This window comes from Nerophis lumbriciformis, linkage group LG09, assembly GCF_033978685.3.
Source record: "Nerophis lumbriciformis linkage group LG09, RoL_Nlum_v2.1, whole genome shotgun sequence".
Classification (NCBI taxonomy): Eukaryota; Metazoa; Chordata; class Actinopteri; order Syngnathiformes; family Syngnathidae; genus Nerophis; species Nerophis lumbriciformis.
Genome location: NC_084556.2, coordinates 28,303,863 through 28,322,655, shown reverse-complemented (window position 1 = coordinate 28,322,655; position 18,793 = coordinate 28,303,863). Strand labels below are relative to the sequence as shown.

Below are 18,793 nucleotides of genomic sequence, written 5' to 3'. Positions count from 1 at the left end.
TAAAGACTGACTGCACAGTTCCTGTCTTCACAATAAAAGTGCCGCTCCATCGCGCCGCGCTTTCAAAATAAGAGTCTCCGAAAGCCAGCGCGAACAAGCTAGCAAGCTACGGAGTTTGCCGCCAATTTATTTCTTGTAAAGTATATAAAAACGAATATGGAAGATGGACAAATAAGATACCAAAAACCAACCACTTTCATGTGGTATTAGACAGAAAGGAGGAACTTTTTTTCTCCTCCATTTGAAAACGTGGACGTTATAAGCAATACTGTCTGTTTACAATCAATGCAAGTCATCAGAATCAGGTAATACACCAACTTGTATTCTTGTCTTCATGAAAGAAAGGAATCTATATGTGTTAAACATGCATGTATATTCATTAAAACACCTTTAACATGTAAACAAAAACGGCAAAATAAATAAATATAAATTATATACTGTATATATCAATGTATGTATATATATGTGTATATATATATATATGTGTGTGTGTATATACATATATATATATGTGTGTGTGTGTGTGTGTGTGTGTGTGTGTGTGTGTGTGTGTGTGTGTGTGTGTGTGTGTGTGTGTGTGTATATATATATATATATATATATATATATATATATATATATATATATATATATATATATATGTGTGTATGTTACTCATCAGTTACTCAGTACTTGAGTAGTTTTTTCACAATATACTTTTTACTTTTACTCAAGTAAATATTTGGGTGACTACTCCTTACTTTTACTTGAGTAATAAATCTCTAAAGTAACAGTACTCTTACTTGAGTACAATTTCTGGCTACTCTACCCACCTCTGCTAATAATGTTGTTGTATGCACAACGGCAATAAACAAACATTTGAAAAGAAAACACCCGACAGCGTTCTTGCCATCACCATCAACTAGTCAATCGTCCGCGTGAGTATACGTTGTCATCATTACACAAAAACATGAATGTGTCATTTGTATCTGCGTTGTAATTACAACGCAGATACAAATAATAATAAATTAATAAATAAATTCATAAACTAAAACACTGTTTCGCTCTGAGAGGCGCGTTTGGCGTGCCTGTTCAGTGTTTACAAAGATGCGCTCCTCTTTAACGCTAACGTTAATTAGTTGTGCAAATACCTTTTACAACATTAACAGTTACATATACTATGTACAAACCAACAATTAACTTTCACTTTAATCATACTATCATTGTTGTGTTATTAAGCAAAATAAGCAATACTTTTACTTTTGTTGAAATGTTTACACTGTTACAGAATATTTCGTTTTGCACTTTTTTGTATTGGATGTTTATCTTTATTTTTGCACATTTTAGCAAATAAGCAATACTTTTACTTTTGAAATGCTTATACTATTGCAGAATATTAAGATTGCACTGGATGTTTACTTTTATATTTGCACATTAAAAAGCAAATAAGCTACTTTTAATTTTGTTAAATGTTAAAAGTTTTAAATGTTTACATTGTTACAGAATATTTTGTCATGTTGTTGTCAATGTTGACTGAGTGGCCATACTTTTTTTTTTTGTAAATAAAAGCCATGCCTTTTGAAAAAACTGGCCTACATTTTTTTTTTCATCTTCATTTTAAATAAAAAAATAATCGGTAAAAGGAAAAATAATCTATAGATTAATCGAAAAAATAATCTATAGATTAACCGATTAATCGAAAAAATAATCTATAGATTAATCGATAGAAAAATAATCGTTAGCTGCAGCCTTAGCCGCAAGGTAGTTGGTGCCTGTCGTGGCGGTAATCCTAGAACCCGTTGGTGGACACCGGCGGTGAGGGATGCTGTCAAGCTGAAGGAGTCCTATCGGCTCATAGGACTCCTGAGGCAGCGGACAGGTACCGACAGGCCAAGCGGTGTGCGGCTTCAGCGGTTGCGGAGGCAAAAACTCGGACATGGGAGGAGTTCGGGGAAGCCATGGAAAACGACTTCCGGGCGGCTTCGAAGCGATTCTGGACCACCATCCGCCGCCTCAGGAAGGGGAAGCAGTGCACTATCAACACCGTGTATGGTGAGGATGGTGTTCTGCTGACCTCGACTGCGGATGTTGTGGATCGGTGGAGAGAATACTTCGAAGACCTCCTCAATCCCACCAACATGTCTTCCTATGAGGAAGCAGTGCCTGGGGAATCTGTGGTGGGCTCTTCTATTTCTGGGGCTGAGGTTGCCGAGGTAGTTAAAAAGCTCCTCGGTGGCAAGGCCCCAGGGGTGGATGAGATCCGCCCGGAGTTCCTTAAGGCTCTGGATGCTGTGGGGCTGTTTTGGTTGACAAGACTCTGCAGCATCGCGTGGACATCGGGGGCGGTACCTCTGGATTGGCAGACCGGGGTGGTGGTTCCTCTCTTTAAGAAGGGGAACCGGAGGGTGTGTTCTAACTATCGTGGTATCACACTCCTCAGCCTTCCCGGTAAGGTCTATTCAGGTGTACTGGAGAGGAGGCTACGCCGGATAGTCGAACCTCGGATTCAGGAGGAACAGTGTGGTTTTCGTCCTGGTCGTGGAACTGTGGACCAGCTCTATACTCCCGGCAGGGTCCTTGAGGGTGCATGGGAGTTTGCCCAACCAGTCTACATGTGTTTTGTGGACTTGGAGAAGGCATTCGACCGTGTCCCTCGGGAAGTCCTGTGGGGAGTGCTCAGAGAGTATGGGGTATCGGACTGTCTGATTTTGGCGGTCCGCTCCCTGTACGATCAGTGTCAGAGCTTGGTCCGCATTGCCGGCAGTAAGTCGGACACGTTTCCAGTGAGGGTTGGACTCCGCCAAGGCTGCCCTTTGTCACCGATTCTGTTCATAACTTTTATGGACAGAATTTCTAGGCGCAGTCAAGGCGTTGAGGGGATCTGGTTTGGTGGCTACAGGATTAGGTCTCTGCTTTTTGCAGATGATGTGGTCCTGATGGCTTCATCTGGCCAGGATCTCCAGCTCTCGCTGGATCGGTTCGCAGCCGAGTGTGAAGGGACTGGGATGAGAATCAGCACCTCCAAGTCCGAGTCCATGGTTCTCGCCCGGAAAAGGGTGGAATGCCATCTTCAGGTTGGGGAGGAGACCCTGCCCCAAGTGGAGGAGTTCAAGTACCTCGGAGTCTTGTTCACGAGTGAGGGAAGAGTGGATCGTGAGATCGACAGGTGGATCGGTGCGGCGTCTTCAGTAATGCGGACGCTGTATCGATCCGTTGTGGTGAAAAAGGAGCTGAGCCGGAAGGCAAAGCTCTCAATTTACCGGTCGATCTACGTTCCCATCCTCACCTATGGTCATGAGCTTTGGGTTATGACCAAAAGGACAAGATCACGGGTACAAGCGGCCGAAATGAGTTTCCTCCGCCGGGTGGCGGGGCTCTCCCTTAGAGATAGGGTGAGAAGCTCTGTCATCCGGGGGGAGCTCAAAGTAAAGCCGCTGCTCCTCCACATCGAGAGGAGCCAGATGAGGTGGTTCGAGCATCTGGTCAGGATGCCACCCGATCGCCTCCCTCGGGAGGTGTTTAGGGCACGTCCGACCGGTAGGAGGCCACGGGGAAGACCCAGGACACGTTGGGAAGACTATGTCTCCCGGCTGGCCTGGGAACGCCTCGGGATCCCCCGGGAGGAGCTGGACGAAGTGGCTGGGGAGAGGGAAGTCTGGGCTTCCCTGCTTAGGCTGATGCCCCCGCGACCCGACCTCGGATAAGCGGAAGAAGATGGATGGATGGATGGAAACTGAGTTAAAAATGACATCACTATTAAGACATTTAACATAACATTATATAATTTAAAAAAGTGCCTATGGATGTTCTAATTAATTCAGGTAATTGCATTTTCAGGATCTCAGATTCTCAGGTATCGTCTTATTCACTTTAATTGGTCAGATCTAGTCTAGAAAAGATAAGACTAGATCTGACCAATCTTAGTCGATGAGCATGACCTGATGAAGTCTACTTGGATGAAAGGTGAAACGTCTTCTAAGACAAACCGAACAGTCCAGTTGTGATCGATTGAATGCCCTGAGAAGCATTAAAAGTAATGTTGTGTCGCCCAGCCCAAATTGCAATAGTCACTTTTATTGGAAATGTGGCTACACTAAGAAGGCCTTAGCTAAAATGAGCTGTAGCTCTCTGAATGAGTCAGGAAATAATGTACTACAAGTTGTAGTACATTATTTTTATTACGTGCCAGTGGGGGGAGGAGCGAGCCAGTAGCATATGCTTGCGCCTCTCAGCACAGGAGCATAAACCAGACTTTCATGACAGAATTCCCAAATATGCTGCATTCTGCCATTACTACACCCCAGATACATAGCAGCCGTGAGTTGAGAATGTTAATTTTGCTGGTATGGTATGGTATGGTTAAATTCAACGTTGGAAACGTAGGAAATGTTATTCTTTTAATTTGTATGATTTATTCTGCACAGAGTGAGCTGGAATCTATCCCAGCTGGCTTAGGCAAGAGATGGGGTACACCTTGGTCCTGTCATGAGTCAATCACAGGGCACGTAGAAAAAATAGGCAACATCTGTACCACCCAAAATAATTCTGACCTCCCACTAAGAAAAGTGGATTTGATTACCTTTGAATGTAAAGTTTTTATTTGGAAAAATTGGGGCAAATCTATGATTTTCTGTATTTACTCGTTATGCAGCATTTGCAATGGAAATTAATGTGTAGATAGTACTGTATTTTGCTTTGGTATAGGTACCAAATGTGGTACTTTTATGGGCACTGACTGAATTCTGGTGGTGCTACGTGAAATAGAACAGTGGTTCTCAACCTTTTTTCAGTGATGTACCCCCTGTGAACATTTTTTTAACTCAAGTACCCCCTAATCAGAGCAAAGCATTTTTGGTTGAAAAAAAGAGATAAATAAGTAAAATACAGCACGTCATCAGTTTCTGATTTATTAAATTGTATAACAGTGCAAAATATTGCTCATTTGTAGTGGTCTTTCTTGAACCATTTGGGAAAAAAAAGATATAAAAATAACTAAAAACTTGTTGAAAAATAAACAAGTGATTCAATTAAAATAAAAGATTTCTACACATAGAAGTAATCATCAACTTAAAGTGCCCTCTTTGGGGATTGTAATAGAGATCCATCTGGATTGATGAACTTAACTCTAAACATTTCTTCACAAAAAAAGAAATCTTTAACATCAATATTTATGGAACATGTCCACAAAAAATCTAGCTGTCAACACTGAATATTGCATTGTTGCATTGTTGCATTGTAATGAATGGAATAGCCTACTTGATTTGATGTTCAATTTATGAACTCAAATTCATATTTTGTTGAAGTATTATTCAATAAATATATTTATAAAGGATTTTTGAATTGTTGCTATTTTTACAATATTTTTAAAAAAAATCTCACGTACCCCTTGGCATACCTTCAAGTACCCCCAGTGGTACGCGTACCCCCATTTGAGAACCACTGAAATAGAACAATGCCGTATTACGCTAACTTGCTTGTGACGTCTCATCTTTTTATGGACAAAACACTTAGCGAGGAAACAATCACTCAACCAAACTGCCTTTAGGTAATGTTACAATGTTTGATGCCAACAAAGCAAGTATCGTATTTTTCGGATTATAAATCGCAGTTTTTTTGAAAGGTTTGGCCGGGGGTGCGACATATACTCCGGAGCGACTATTGTGTGAAAATATTAACAAATTACCGTAAAATATCAAATAATATTATTTATCTCATTCGCATAAGAGACGAAGCAAATGTCAGCAATCGTCACACACACGTCAACCAATAAGAATTTGGCGGGGGCGGGTCATGGCAGAAGTTTCATTGTGGGTCATGGGATGCTAACTGCTACTGCTACACAGCACACTGCTACAACATTGGCGGTAACTTATAAAAACTGAGAAGGGCTGAACAAAAATGGCACTGAAAAGGAAATCATATCCCGTATTTTTCGGAGTATAAGTCGCACCGGAGTATAAGTCGCACCTGCCAAAAATGCATAATAAAGAAGGAAAAAAAAAAGATAAATCGCACTGGAGCCCAGCCAAACTATAAAAAAAAATGTGACTTATAGTCCAAAAAATACGGTACAGCAGATTACAAGCCGGACGTAGTGAAATATGCAGCAGAAAACGGCAATCGAGCAGCAGAAAGAAAGGGAGCGGCGCATACCAGGAGCGAGAACGAGGAAGAAGATTTCATCGGATTTAGCGATCAGGAGTGACAGATTGTTTGGTAAACGTATAGCATGTTCTATATGTTATAATTATTTGAATGACTCTTACCATAATATGTTACGTTAACATACCAGGCACGTTCTCATAATGTACACTTATTCAGCCTGTTGTTCACTATTCTTTATTTATTTTACGGGACAAGCGGTAAAAAATGGATGGATGGATGGAAAACATTTCTCGTAATCGAGTGGCAAAATAAACAATCTGTCAATTTTGGTGACTCAGTCTCTGTTTATCGAGTACATCTACAAAATAACGCACTATGGGGCCAAAGAAAGTTGAGATGGCCAGCACTTACAAAAAGAAGGTGACGAACATTATTCAATTAAAGAAAATAACAAAGGTGGTTTCGATCTCTTTGCTTATCTTCAATAAAAGGTAGAGGTGATGTTCTTTTGTTCATTTCATTCGTCGTATTTTGTATTGTTTTCTGCATGTAAACAAAATGTACTAACCATAACATGTTTTTTGTGTTAATACTGTATATTTGGGTGTCTGGAACAGATTACTACATTTACAGGATTGCTTTTAATGTGACCTTTTGAAACAGATTCCAAACAAAAACTGAGATCCCACTGTTCTATCCCATGCATGAGTTGGCGTGTCAGTTCATTTCTCCTAATCCTTTGGCCACAATTCTAACTAAAAAACTAATAAACAAATGAACAAGAGCACTGCATTGATGCAAGTGCTTTATGGACATTCAGCAAATAACAGCCTGCTGGGCAAGGAACTAGCACAGTAGATTCTTTATACTGGGACATTTTTGTCTCGTAACAAGGCTCATTGGTCCTAAAATTGAAAAATTCCATTAAACCACACAGTAATGCAGCATCAGAGAGCAGATAAAGGACCCATTTCATCTACGACCAAATCTATGATCTGTGCCTTGTTTTTAAAATTCATGGCCTACTTCAATCCATAGACAAAGTCAGCAGTGCAAAGGAAGGGTGGTGATGACAATTTCAAATACTTGTCAAGTTGCTTGAGCAGTTTGTTTTGTACTTTTAAATATTACTTTAAGTCGTCGTGGGAATGGGAACAAACTCTGACATCTGTTCTCCCATCTGTGTAAATAATCACAGTTAGTCAATCAATAATATAAGAGAGCTCTGAATGTGTTTTGTGCACACGCAAAACACTTCCCACCTAAATAAACATTATTCACTATACTTTCATACTAAGGTTTTCAGTGGGGATTTAACCAATGTCAATCCACCTCTTAATAAGACCACTATAGGGGATGTAGTGATAAACATTATTAATGATAACCACAGTAAAACTCCAAAGGGTTAGTAATACAGTCCATCCACCCATCCATTTTCTACCGCTTGTCCCTCTCAGGGTCACGGTGGCTGGAGACAAGTCGCCACCTTATCGCAGGGCCAACACTGATAGACATTCACACTCACATTCACACAATAGGGCCAATTTTTAGTGTTGCCAATCAACCTATCCCCAGGTGCATGTCTTTGGAGGTGGGAGGAAGCCGGAGTACCCGGAGGTACCCCACGCAGTCACGGGGAGAACATGCAAACTCCACATGGAAAGACGCAGAGTCCGGGGAGCAAATCCAGGACCTTCTTATTGTGCGGCACCAGCACTAACCCCTGTCGCACCGTGCTGCCCTAGTAATATCGTAAATAATTAAATTATTGCAAAATTGTGACTGATAAGTGCACTTTGATAAACTCACAAACTGACTGGCGGCAGCTCGCTAGCTTAAATGCCAACATGAAAACAAGATGTCTTTCCCAATTAAGAAACAACATACCCCAATCCAAACATGTATAAACACATTGCTGTCTGAGCAACTTATCTATTCAATTGTGTACATTCAACCTACAAGCTGTTCTTTCTTAGAGCAGAATGATCATGCTATACTTAGAATATGAGGTGGAGATGTTTTTACGGTGCGTTCAAGGACTGCTGAACAAAGTAGGATGCCACGACGCCCCCGAGAAATAATAAAATAATAATAAGAAAAATAGATTTGAATTTGTTAAGCACTTTTTATTTACTCTTAAAGTGCTACAGTACAAACCAATATTCAAAACAATAAAAGTGTAGCTATTAAGAGAGATGACATACTAAGACTAAAATACTTTCAGTGAAGCATAAGAAACACAAAACATGCAAAATAGTGGGTTTTCTAACAGTGTGTCTATTTATTTTAGTTATTTAAAAACTTGGTCGAAACATTTCAGTGTGTGCATAAGTACTTTTTGAGCACATTCAACAATACCACTGTAATAATGATAACCGTGCTAAAAAAAATTTCATATTGTTACATCCCTAGACCATAATCACGTCATATTTATATGAACCATCAATAGCATACATCAAATCAAAATAAGAAAGTGTTATTACAGCGAGAGGAGTTTTGCGTATTAGAGATGACTACGAAACCCAGTTAACCTTTTATCGTTGAATACATTGTCTTCAAACGACTCTATATCTCTACACCACATCTTTCGACAACATCATCTGGAGCAGTTGAGAATCAATATTGTGACGTCATGTCAAGACATAGGGATGATGAGGAGGTGGTTCATCAAAAATAATTTACTGTCGGCCTTAACCATGCCAAAACCACATTAACAGTAGAACTAGTTGATTTTTCAGCAAATCAACCAATAAAATGGCGGAAAAAATATGTTACTATGCCACGCCAGCAGACCCTGTAAGGCAATTGAAAACTAACCGGTTAAAGAAACATCCCCATTGCTATTATAGTTTAAATGGCATGCGAGTGCACTCCTAATTCTGCAGGCCCTGGGAAGAGTACTTTGACTCAATGGACAAAACTACTGGCATACTGGAAGCAGGGTGACATATGTGGCCATGGAATAGTTTGAAATCAAGATTATAGACTGTTGGGAATAAAATAATAGAATTTCATACAACAAATATGAACTTTTAAATTGTAAGTACAGGTCAGTGCTTCTTTTGATAATTTTTAGGCTTGCTGACCCTGACCGATTGTCCATCTGTGTTTGTTTTCTTCCTCTTTCACTTCCAATCAGGGTGCAGGAGTGTTGACTCTGTGCATTGCTCACAGCATCCGAGTGTGTTTATCAAATAACAGAATTTAATAGACGAAGTGAATACTCTTGTCAGTCATCCACAAACCACAATCTTTGTTTTGATGGGCGGAGGCGAGACCGCCAGGTTACACACATGCGCAGAGTGAGCCTCGCTAGTCGCTAGTGAGAAACAGTGCAAAGTAACAACTATTATGAGGAATAAAGATGATTGCAAAGCCAAATGTGCCTGTGTGTGAATATTTCAGCTTTGAACCGAATGAAAAAGATGAGCCCATTAACACGGACGAAGGAGCCAGTATGCTGAATTAGTTGGAGTGCGATGGTAAAAAAAACAAAAAACAAAAAACAAACAATTGACCCAGTTTCAATATATGCCATTTTTGCTAACAGAGATTTAGAGTCAACTTTATTGTTAGTGTTTGTTTATTTAGGATAATTATAAGTTATTGATCTTTCAATTACAAAGATAAAGAATAATAACAAACCAAAGCGTATTGGAGTTTGAAAGGGTTACATGTTGTCGTGATCCCTCATGACAATATGGACTCATGTTTGTTATGTTCCTGTGGTTGATGTTATTTCCATTACAGCGCTCTTGTTTTTTTGGTTTCAATTACTGTGTGCTTCCATTTCCTTCCACTTCACCTCTGGCCTGAGCGCTGCCTCCCGCACCTGTCCCTGTTTGGCAATTAGGACATACCTGTCCCTGGTTGCCAATCAGGTTGCTTCGTACCCTGTACTTCCACTGGAGGCGTAACGGATGCCAAATGGAGCTGCTTCCGTTTCCATTCTAATCAATGTGTCAGTTTCCACCCATGCGAACGACGCTGCACGGTGCCGTAACTCGTCCCAGCGCCAAATCTATGCAGCGCTTCTATTTTTGCCGGTCGCCGCGACACGGTGCATGAATTTAGCTAAAATATCCCTGTGTCGGACAGGAAGTCATGCGCAAACACAAAATATATTATCCTGTTTACTTTCAAAATAAAATACTTCCTGTTCAAAGCGGATCGTATTTTACACTTTGAAAAGTCCTGATGAGCAAGGACGGACGTGAAGTCAACTAGTCAAAGGTTTTCAGACAAAATTTGACATAGTTGACACAAATGGATGAGGACATGCTGATTCTGGAGGTGCAAAATCAAAGAATCACATTACAGGCATATCTTGGACAGCTATTTGTGTCAAATACTAGCAGGTAAGCAGGGTAGTAGAGAGTGAGATTTTAATGAGAGGTGTGTGTGTGTGTGTGTGTGTGTGTGTGTGTGTGTGTGTGTGTGTGTGTGTGTGTGTGTGTGTGTGTGTGTGTGTGTGTGTGTGTGTGTGTGTGCGCGCGTGCAACGCTCAACAGGCCTAATGTTACTGTTGTGTTGTTGCTTGCTGCAAATAAAGAAAATATAATGCATACCTGCCAACTTTTGAAATCAGAAAAACCTAGTAGCCAGGGTCCAGGGGCCGCAGGCCCCGGTAGGTCCAGGACAAAGTCCTGGTGGGGGGTTCACCCCCCGACGCAAAATGATTATTAGCATTCAGACAGGTTAAAATGCTAAAACCATCACTTTTCTATCAGTCACAGTGACTTTTCAAAACAAAAATATTACAGCAAAAATCATATGGGTTGATTGACATGTTTATTCTGTAAGCTAACTTCAATAGTTTGAAATTATTTTGACAGTTAATGCCAGTTATCCTGTCAACCTTTCACAAGACTTCAATTTGTTAATTGAAAGTATAAACAGTATAAACACTTTTTACAGTAAACAAATGGTGAAACAGTACTAAACAATTCCATAAAAAAAAAAATTGGTGTCATTATTAACTTTCTGTCCAAGCTTGTATAATCTACTGCCTTGTTCAATTGTAAAAAATATTCTGTGCCTAAAATTCACATTTCTATCACAATTATCATACTGTAAACATGGTAAGCTAACTTCATTAAAATTAATAGTCCTGTCAATAGCATGGAATTACAATTCAAATGTAGTTTTCTTGTAAGCCTTTCAAAATAATTCAAAATATGAAAAATTAATGAAAATTAATTTAAGCCATCAGACACTTGAAAAGTGGCACATCACACCTCTAATGTAATCATTTTAACTTTTCAACAGAAATAGCACTGCAAAAATATTAAGGACATACTTCTGTATTTTGGTAGTTATGCTGTCAACATTTAACAAGATTTCTTCAACTTGGACTTGAAAGCATAAATAGTATAAACACTTTTAACAGTATAACAGTACTAAACAATTCCAATAGATAACATTGGTGTCATTACCTTTTTGTGGCTAAAATCCAAATTTATTCTATCAGATTGATCATACTGCAAAAATGATATGGTAACTTTATGATAGGTTTATTTCATTAAAATGTAATTCAATAGCATCATTAGCATGGAACTACAATTCAATTGCAGTTTTCTGTAAGCCTTTCAAAAGAATTGAAGAAGAATTAATAAACATGTATCATTTACAATAACATGTATGTTTTAACTCGTCTCCACAAAAAATACCACGATAGAACTGTGTCTTTAATCTAAGAACAATCACAACAGTGTCTAAAAATACAAAATCTGTGCATTAACCCATGTGTAAATTAAAGAAAACAAAAAAGCATACCATTGAAACAAATGTCTGTGACGTTACAATAAATGAGTATACATTTTAACATCTAAGATATTAAAAAAAGAAATTTGTTTTCCTCTCATGATGAATTAAATATTTATACCATTCAATCAATGCCTTATGCTTTTTCAATATTATGTGATTATTTCTTTGATAACCACAATATCATACCTTGACATCTTTAAAAGAAATTCAGTGAAAATATGCAGTTCACCATGCAAATGTGTTTTGGTAAATAAAGTTATAATTGTAAATGTATTCAAAATCTTTTGACAATAACTTTATATGTTGAAACTTTCAACAACTTGAAAGAATAAGATTTTTGAGAGTATTTGGTTCAAATTACACAATATAAATAAGACATGTCATTATTGATATTGCAGACATTATTGTAACAAGAAACTTCAGGTCGAAATTTTGGTTTATGAAAGAAATATGAATAAATATAAATATAAAACTTCATGACGACATTTTTCAAATTAATAAAGAGTAATAGAATAGTATGATAGTTATATGTTACTTGTTTTGAACATGTTATCGTTATCACAAATAAAAAGATATACTGTACACAGAAATTATTTTTGATTTGATTTATTGTTTATGTAATAAAAGATTTACTTAAAATTTTATGCTTTGTGAGTTTTTTTATGCTACGAACTGTACTTACCGGCGATGTAAACCGAAGGAGACATTTCCGTAATGAAAGCTGCAACACCCTTTTTAGATCCCATCATCACTGCAGTATTATTGGCAGCAAAGCAAACCAAATTCTGCCAAGGAATTTCGTTTGAGTCTATTTCTTCCGCGAGTATTTTGTAAATGTTTTCGCCTGTGGAAGCCGTATTGCATTCCCTCAAAGACAGAAGTACTGACAATACTTTTCCAATGTCGTCATCGAAATATCGAACACAAATGGGGTACAGTTTTACATCGTCATAATCGGTGCTGCCGTCAGTCGACATGCTAAATGGTTCCGTCTTCATGACATCGGCGGTACTTTTTGAGGATTCTGTTCCAAGACACTGAATAATGTTTGATGTTTTGGTTCGACCACATCCATATTTTTTGGCGATTTTCGAGTCGGGAAACATTTTCCGAAATAACTGTCCCATGTGATCAGCCAGTGCGATTGGAAGTCCATGCTCAATTATTGCCTCCGTAAATAAAACTTCGGCATTTATCACATCCAAAGAATCTGTTTGGGCGACGAAAAACGTTGAACGTTTTCCACTTGTATCGCTAGCAACGGCATTAGACTTGTGTTTTTTTGTCCCAACGTGGTCTTTTACATCGCTAATTCCTCCGTGTCCGATCGAAAAATCTTGTCTGCACAAGGTGCAATTCGCGTAGTTTTCACCCTTTTTGGAACGGATAATTATTCCCGGATAGGCTTTTAAATATTCTTCACGGAATGATTGCAGTTTTCTTTTCGGTTTAAGACTCGTTTGCGATTTTTCTCCGGCTGATTCCATGATCGTTCGCTCGTTTGGAAACAATGGCAACTGGTGCCTCGTGCTTGGCAGCGGTGCTATAAATAGCCTCGCGCACGGCATTCGGAATGGCTCGATAGGAAGTTACGGGAAGCAGTGTCGATTGTCATTGTTGTTACGCGATTTCGTGAATAAAACTTTAAAAAAAAATTTTTTTTTTAATTAATGAAAAACCGTATTTTTTATCACTGCAACCGTAACCCGGAATAGGTTGATGAAAACCGTACTAATTACGGGAAAACCGGAGTAGTTGGCAGGTATGTATAATGTTGTCGTTCTGCAAGGCAAAACTGTAATCTTTTCCACGAGTCAAGTCGAGTCAGTGTCGTCACAGACGTCCGCCCGCCTGTTGGTACTGATGGACAGCAAAGCTCGAGACGTTCCGCGGTTTTGCCGTTCAGCAGCCGTTACGTATCTCGAATGACAGGACCAAGTTTATTTGCTTCTTGACAATCATTGGTACTTAACTTCTATTTGTCTCGTAGAACGTAATAAACTGGCGGACACGTTCCGCGCTGGCACCGTTCTGCAGCTGTTATGCATCCAGTCGAAATCCAAGGTTATGCCTCCCCTGTTCTTTTGGACAGGTATAAATCATCAATGTTTGTTGCTACCACAAGTGTTGATCTTTTTGTGCACTTCCTAGCTGCAGAAGTTCCAATTTTCACCTAATAAATCATCATTGTACATGCACACTGTTTCCTGTCTCTGCATCCTGAGGTCACGCCAAAAACGCCAAACGAGTTCCTGACAGAAACTCGGTAAAACAAGAGGACTGTAACCGAAAAACCAACCACCGAAAAAATAATCAGAAGTCCAAACTCGGGTTGCGCGACATAGACAAAATAAAATATAAATGTTGTAAATTTGGCCAACAATAGAGTTTTTAAAACTAGCATAATACCGTGAAAATACATGTTGATGACACATTCCAGCGGTGTTCCGCAAATCTGACAGCAACACGCGAACAACCACATCCTCAACGCAATGTAGCGTTCTCGTTAGCGGCAAATATCATCCTTGGAGGACAATGAATATCGAAACATTCTACACTGCACACTGCAGGAGGATATAAATAAGCCATACTAACCGCCAGGGATGTACCGTTCAGTATTAATGATAACCACGGTAAAACTCCCGACGGTTCGTATCAAAGTATAATTATCGAATACTGTGATTGATGACTCACTCTCATACACTCATTGGACTGACTGCCGTCAGCTCACTATCTTAGATGCTAACATGAAAACAAAAGACATTAATGTCTTTCCCCATTAAGAAACATCATACCCCAGTCTAAACTCGTATAAACACATTACTGACTAAGTAACTGAGCTACTGTATTTAATTGTGCACACTGTACCTACAAGCTGTGCTCTCTTAAACATAGAAATCTTTCTATACACAAATGTAATGTTTTATCAGTCATGAAAGTACACTTTGTGTCTATTTATGTGTTACTTTTATCAAATAAAAATATTTTAAAATATTTTCTTGTGTGTATAGGTACTTTTTAAACAGAGTTGTATTACCGCAGCAATAATGATAACCGTGATAATTTTGGGCACAATAACCATGATGTGAATTTTTCATATTGTTATATCTTCTAGCTAGAGCTACAGCTCTTCAATGTAAACAAAGGTGCATGAATCGAGAATAAAAATCGACAGTAACGATACCAAGTAGTATATAGTATGGTTAGATCTATATTATTACCATCAAAAAAAGTATTTTGGTGTTTTTGTTATTGTTTAGAAACTCGGGAAATTAGTAATAAGTAATGACTTATTACATTTTAACAGAAGTGTAGACTGTAGATAGAACCATGTTACAACAGAAAGTAACCAGCTATGAGCAGTAAATTAACAAGAAGATTAATAATAGTTTTGATAAAATAATACATCTGGGAATCATGCAATGTTACCGCTTATGTCAGCAGCTAAATTAGGATCCTTTGTAACCCATCCCTAGTCCAAACTGTCAAGAAGGATCGTGACACTCGCATCATGATTATTATATATTATGATTACATTATTGCCTAATTTGGTGTCGAAATAATGTTGAAAATTATATTGTTTATCTGCAATAATTTGTGCGACAATAATACATATTCATCAGCCAAGATCTACTTAAGCAGCCTACTTCTATTGAATTCTATTTTTTCATTGCTATTTAAATCTAAAAAGGCACAAATGACTGTGGTAACCACAATATCAGCTTAATTGGCTTTAACGCTCAGGGGATAGAAGAAGATTGATTTAAAAACAGTGTTGCTAATTATATATCATGGACTTATTTTTAGTCATCATATTCCGGTGTTTCTTAACCACATGTGCTCTAGGCCCATTGTTGGGTCCAGGGCACCCCCCAAAAATATCTTCTTTTTAGCTGAGGTCCAAAGGCCGCAGCAGTACACAATTATAATACACTTTTCCACCACTTGTGGCAGTAATGACAATAGGAAACAAACTGGAGCTAAAGTCATAGAGAAGTTTCCATCCATCCATCCATCCATTTTCTACCGCTTGTCCCTTTTGGTGTCGCGGGGATGCTGGAGCCTATCCCAGCTGCATTCGGGCGGAAGGTGGGGTACACCCTGGACAAGTCGCCACCTCATCGCAGGGCCAACACACATAGACAGACAACGTTCACTAGGGCCAATTTAGTGTTGCCTATCAACCTATCCCCAGTTCTTAAGCGCAAAAATTATGACAAAAGTGTTGAAGCTGTATTTTCATTTGCAATTTAATTTTAATGACAGTTTATTTAATAAACGTATATATAATTTGTTAATTTAGTTAGAATTGTATTTATTTTAGCACTGTGTAAGTGTATGTAAATGTATTTTTCATCAGTTTTTATGGGTCCCTTTTTGTAATTAGCCTGACCTAAGCCTTGATGATATGTTTTTGTGATTAACACATGATTTTATATAGTTTGACAAGATGTATCCTGTCACATTGTAAGTATAGTTAGGCTTATTATTGAATACGATAAAAATCATGAGTAAGTGTTAAATTATATTAATTATTTGAGTGGGCTAAAACGGTTAAGAACCCCTGATTTTTTTTTTAGTTTTTTCCATGGAACTGAAAAATGTGTTAGGAACTCGCATGGCTGCAGTTTTGGTGACCCCAAGATGCAGGAACCAGGAGAACGGGGAGCAGGTAAGATGAGTTTTAATCTCATTAAACAGAAGGAGAAAGCAGTCTTGATTGTAACAGTTACCAACATAAGTCAATCCAGGGATAAATAGAAACATGCTGATTGGCAGCAGGTGTGGACCGGCTGCCAATCAACAGCAGGTGAGGAAAAAACACAGCACTCAACGGGACAAGCAGGAAATGGGAACAAAATAAGAGCACTGCATGGGAAGTAAAGACAACATTTTCAAAAAGCACAAACAGAAATGAAGTGACAGATCGTCACAAAATGAGGTTGACACGGTATAATGCTCTTTAAGAAGGCAATCTATTACCCAACTGATAAAAGAGCCGACTTCCCCCCAAAATATCCTTCTTTTCATCCTGACCTGTCAGAACAGAGGTCTTGTTGTCTGCCATTAACCAAGCTAACTGAATATTAATGCAGCCCCCCCTCTCCCGGATCATTAGTGTGTGTGCATTTAATTCCCTGTCCGCATCTTGACACTGGCTTTGTGTGTCCGTGTCAATGTGTGTGCTGTCCACGGAAGAACACATCATCACCACCAAGTGACAGATTCCAGCGTCGATTCGATAATGACAGCTGCACGTGCTGCATGATCCAACATGGACGTCATTAGTGGAGTTGGCGTCACTTTATCAACAGGCAAGGCCGAGCTGAGGCTCCCGAAAGGGGAGGGAAAAGACGACCCTTGCGGTAGAAGACGTGCTATGTGGCAACAAAGTGATGGGATCCCCAATAGTGCGTCAAGATGGACAGCGTGCGCAATGTGCTAAGTCACCAGCAGAGCGCTGCGAATTTGCGCACAAATGAAGATGACAACACGGTCCACGAACGTCTCACCGGGAGGCAACATGTCTTACCTTTAGAACGGCCAAGCTCCGAACCGTGTGAAAGTCCCGCTTGTATCCTCCGGTGTGCAACTAGGCCATCGCTTTAGCGCGGAGGTGATTATGTCTCAGGAGGCTCACCTTCCCCGGGTTCCGTCCGGCTTCGTCGTCCCCCCCACCCACCCCCCGTACCTCCCCCAAAAATCTTCGTCCTCTCCCCCTGCTCTTCCTTCTCTCATCCCCTACTGCTTTAAAGATGTGACACTTTTTTTTTTTTTTTTTTTTTTTTACAATGACAAAAACAAAAATTAAAAAATAAAATGTACAAACGGACACGCTAATGCGATAGCGTCAAAATTGCGCGCTGTTTGCAGCCAACGCAAGGTTGTGTCTGTCCTCCGTGGCCCGGTTGTCAATGCTGATCATGGTCCCAAATATCTGCTCCGTGCACCGGACCGACAGGGCCCTCAAAAAAGTCACATCAGTTTGGCTTCATATGTGAAATAGACACCCCGCAAAAAAATCTCCTTTTTTTACGCGCTTGCGCTCTCCCGCTCTTTGCCCCTCTCTCTCTCTCTCTCTCTCTCTCTCTCTCTCTCTCTCTCTCTCTCTCTCTCTCTCTCTCTCTCTCTCTCTCTCTCTCTCTCTCTCTCTCTCTCTCTCTCTCTCTCTCTCTCTCTCTCTCTCTCTCTCTCTCTCTCTCTCTCTCTCTCTCTCTCTCTCTCTCAATCTCTCTCTCTCCCCGTCTCACGCGGTACCGAATGCTGAAAAACGCAGCATCGGTCTGACAAACAATGCCGGGATGTTCGTGGCTATGCGATGCTAGAATTAATGCACATTTAAAGATGCAGTGATTGTTATGCTGCATCGAGGAAGCTTGCAATCATCAGTGATGCTCTCTCTCTCTCTCTCTCTCTCTCTCTCTCTCTCTCTCTCTCCCCTCACGTAGGGCACTGCTTCAATATTTCAAGCTGGTTGTCATGACGAGGAGGTCCGACGCATAACTCAGTGACACTCTGCTGACGTCATCATGTGGAAAACCAAAGTCATCATCCTAAACAGGCGGCGGTGGGGGGCATGACTGTTGTAGAACTACGTAGCTCATGTGAAGATTTAAAATAATGCGGTTCTTTTTTTTCCTCCACTGTTGGTGATCATTCATATCTTATCTCCCGACTATTGTAGCTTTTCTTCTGACAAAAAAGGGTAGATCGGGGATGTCCAAATTTGCGGCCGACAGCTAGGCCCGCGCCACATTTAAAATATACTAGAATGAAAAAAACATAAAAGAGTGAAATGTAACAAGAAATAAGTTGCAATGTTGACTCCATCCATCTATCCATCTTCTTACGCTTATCCGAGGTCGGGTCGCGGGGGCAGCAGCCTAAGCAGATAGAAGCCAAGACTTCCCTCTCCCCAGCCACTTCGTCCAGCTCCTCCCAG

The 18,793-nt window shown here is 39.7% G+C and overlaps 1 protein-coding gene across 1 annotated transcript in view; it reads right to left on the bottom strand.

Moving 5' to 3' along the window:
- The window catches only part of nlgn2b (neuroligin 2b), a 296,270-nt gene extending 278,363 nt beyond the window's left edge, over positions 1-17,907 (bottom strand). The window contains exon 1 of the mRNA XM_061962056.2: positions 17,384-17,907. The gene's annotated coding sequence lies outside the window, so the exon portion shown is untranslated. The remainder of the gene's footprint in view (positions 1-17,383) is intronic.
- Between the last annotated feature and the right edge of the window lie 886 nt (positions 17,908-18,793).